Below are 3,553 nucleotides of genomic sequence, written 5' to 3' on the forward strand. Positions count from 1 at the left end.
TTGCATAAGGATCTCCTTAATTTCTACAACATTCAAGAATTATTCAAATAACAGAACATGACCAATAGTAGTCAATTCCTCCTCTTCTCCTTTTAAGTTAGAGAAGATGAATGATAAATCAAAGGGGTCTATCATAAATGTCGTCCAGATCTACATGTACCTGTACCGGAGAATCGCATGACTGTAAGCAATCGTCTCTTACGTCTATGTTGTAGAATAATGAGTATAATTTGTTTTCATAGACATCATCTATTTTTATTATTTATTTTCATTTCTATTGACAACATGCATCCACAACTGGTTTTCTCAAACGTGCTAACCTATCCACATGCAAGGATTAAGGTCCGGTCCTAGGTCTAGGGCACATCTTTAATAAGACCCCAATACATCTATAAAATGCATTGTTGAAACATATTTCGCAATATGTAACACGGACACTCCCCTAAAAAAAACACCAACACTAATTTAAAAATGACTAGTTAAGTTTTGGGCAGAAGTTTATGGGTGAAACAATGAAAAGAAAACCCAATCAAGAATGAAGGGAAAAAAAGTAAGCAGAACCGGAACATGGGTCGACCAACTATCACCTTCTTCATACATAGTAACTTTGATTTTTTCAAACGGTCTCATTTATTCATTTCTAAAACACTTTCTAATATTTTCCATGGTTTTCTCACGTTCGCCGGATTTTTGTTATCCTTTCTTCCCTTTCCTTTACCAATTTCACTCGGTTGTTTTTGAAGAATTTTCACTCGACTTCTCTTTTGATTTTTTTACTTCATATTTTTCTTTGTTTTCATTATCAGTTTTATTTTCCGGGCTTTTCATTTTTTTTCTTTTTAAAAAATCCATGAACGATTTTAAGTTCATGAATAGTTATGAGAACCACAAACAATTTTGAGTTTGCAAACTTTTTAAAACATTTAGATTACTTTAATAGTGTTTTTAACTTTTTTATAAATTAAAGAGTATTTTTTGAATTCCTGTAAAATATTAAATTTTGCAGGCATCGTTCTAAAATTTTGATAATCTTTCATAAAAAATATTGAATATTTTTTTCTAAAACTCGTATTTTTTACACAAATCATGAGAATTTAAAAAAATCTATAACGACATTTTTTACTCATAACAATTGTTTCATAATCTAGGAATATTTTCCTGAACTTATGAACATTCATTTTTAAGACACTTACCAACATTTTTTCCATGGTTTTCTCAAGTTCGTTGGATTTTTATTACCCTTTTCTCCCTTTCATCTACCATTACACTCGGTTTCTCTTCTGGTTTTACTTCATAATTTTCTTTGTTTTCATTAACAATTTTTGGTTTTCATTCTTTTTATTTATCATTTTTTCCAAATCCATGAAAGATTTTTAGGTTCATGAATATTTATGAAAATCATAAACATTTTCGACAATGCAAACTTCCTAAAACATTTTGATTTTTTGAATAATGTTTTTATAAATTAATGATCATTTTTCTAATTATTGAAAAATATTAAATTTTGCAGGCATCTTTCTAGAATTGTGATAATCTAACTTTAAAAATGATTCATATTTTCTAGTCAAACCATGAGCATTTTAAAAAATCCATAAATGCATATTTAACTCATGAAGATTTTTTCAGAATCTAGAACGTTTTCTAAACGTCTGAACATTTTTCTGCTATGACATGAATATTTTTTTAATATATTAATATTAATATTTTTTTTCTCTTTATTATTTAACTTACTTTTGATAATGTATTCTAAATCTATAAAATGGCGGTTCCATTTTTTGGAGCAGCTATCCACGTTTTTTCCTTCAAAGTGGACATAAATTTTCTTTTTTGAGGGAACAACAGTTTTTAAAACATAGAGTTAACAACATTTTTTAAGTACATAGAACACCAACTTATTTTTCCAGCAAATTCCAGACCCTAATTTTTTAGTGGATCCCGGACACCGCCTGAGCGAAGAGAAAAACAAGACGAGCGTGTTGTTAGGCCGCGGCCCACCGCACAATATAGCGATAGGAACATAAGGAGGCTTCAGCCCGTAAATCCAATTTGTCTCCCGGGAGCACGTGCTCATTCACGTGGAAAATGATTTTTGAAATGCTAAAAAATCGCAACAACTTTTTTTATGTATTCATAGGCACATTCAAATGCTAACTGCAAAGTTTTAGGCAAAAAGTTTAGAGAAAATTCCTTATTTGACACTATCTTAAAATCTGGTTCCTTATTTAACACTAGAAAAGTTTTTCTTCCCTATTTAACACTAGTCCTAAATTTTATTCTCTATACGACATTTCCGTCCATTTTGAGCCTAAATGACACCTGAAAAAACGATATTGCCCTTCATGCGGTATGTGTGTGCCCGCATGTGTGCTGTTGCGTGTGTGGGTGCACGTGCACATGTGCGCTGCTGCTGCATGTGTGTGTGCATGTGTGTTGCTGCGTGTGTATTTGCTACTGCGTGTGTATGTGCGCGCGCATGTGTGTGTGCGCTGTTGCATGCCTATGTGTTGCCTGCGTGTGTGTGTATGTGGGTGTGTGCTGCATGCGTGTTGCTGCGTGTGTGTGTGCGTGCATGCGTGTTGCTGCGTGTGTGCGTGTGTGTGTGTGCACGTGCGTGTTGTTGCGTGTGTGTGCGCGTGCGTGTGTGTTGGTGCATGTGTATGTGTTGTTGCGTGTGTGCTTCTGCCCTCGCACTGATGCTGCGTGTGTGCGCTATTGGCCCCACACACATACCACATGAGGGGCAAAAGAGTCTTTTCAGGTGTCATTTAGGCTCAAAATGGACGGAAATGTCATATAAGGAATAAAATTTAGAACTTGTGTCAAATAGAGATGAAAAACTTTTCCAGTGTCAAATAAGGAAGCAGATTTTAAGATAGTGTCAAATAAGAAATTTTCTCAAAAGTTTAAACATTTTGGTATGTGCAAAAAAACAAATTGAACACTAAATGTTACCCAAAAATGTCACCCTAAATTTGTTTTTGCAACCGATGAAACACTCCTTTCGTTTTGCATGAAAATTGTCAAGCATGCTTGCGATACTAACATGAACATTCACAAAAAAAATAGAACTTTTTAAAAGTATTTTACCATTTCTTTTTAAGATATTGTTCATCCGGGAGCAAATGCTCCCGGGAGCCAAAACGCCATCGTGAATCTACACTTTAAAAAATATATATATATACATCTATATGTAGTTCATAATGAAATTTCTAAAAAACTTGTATTTAGGAATGGACGGGGTAGAAAGGTTTTCACACTTCTGTGCGACAATTCAATGTATAGAATCCATTGGCACTTTGACCTCAGCCAACCTTGTACCTCATCGTTTTTTTTTTCGAGAAACTTCCAATCTATTAAAGTAGAGTAGCTTATTGCCTTGATGATGATATTTTTTATGCCAACAAAACAACATAACATCGGACATTGATGGAAAGTAGACAATGCCGAGACTTGCATTGGCCTATGTTGCTAACCAAGCTAAGCACGAGCGCATCACATCTACAACGTATCGGTGTCGCCTACCGCAACTGTCACAGCCAGGACAACCACTGCG

This window comes from Triticum dicoccoides, chromosome 7A (assembly GCF_002162155.2).
Source record: "Triticum dicoccoides isolate Atlit2015 ecotype Zavitan chromosome 7A, WEW_v2.0, whole genome shotgun sequence".
Lineage (NCBI taxonomy): Eukaryota > Viridiplantae > Streptophyta > Magnoliopsida > Poales > Poaceae > Triticum > Triticum dicoccoides.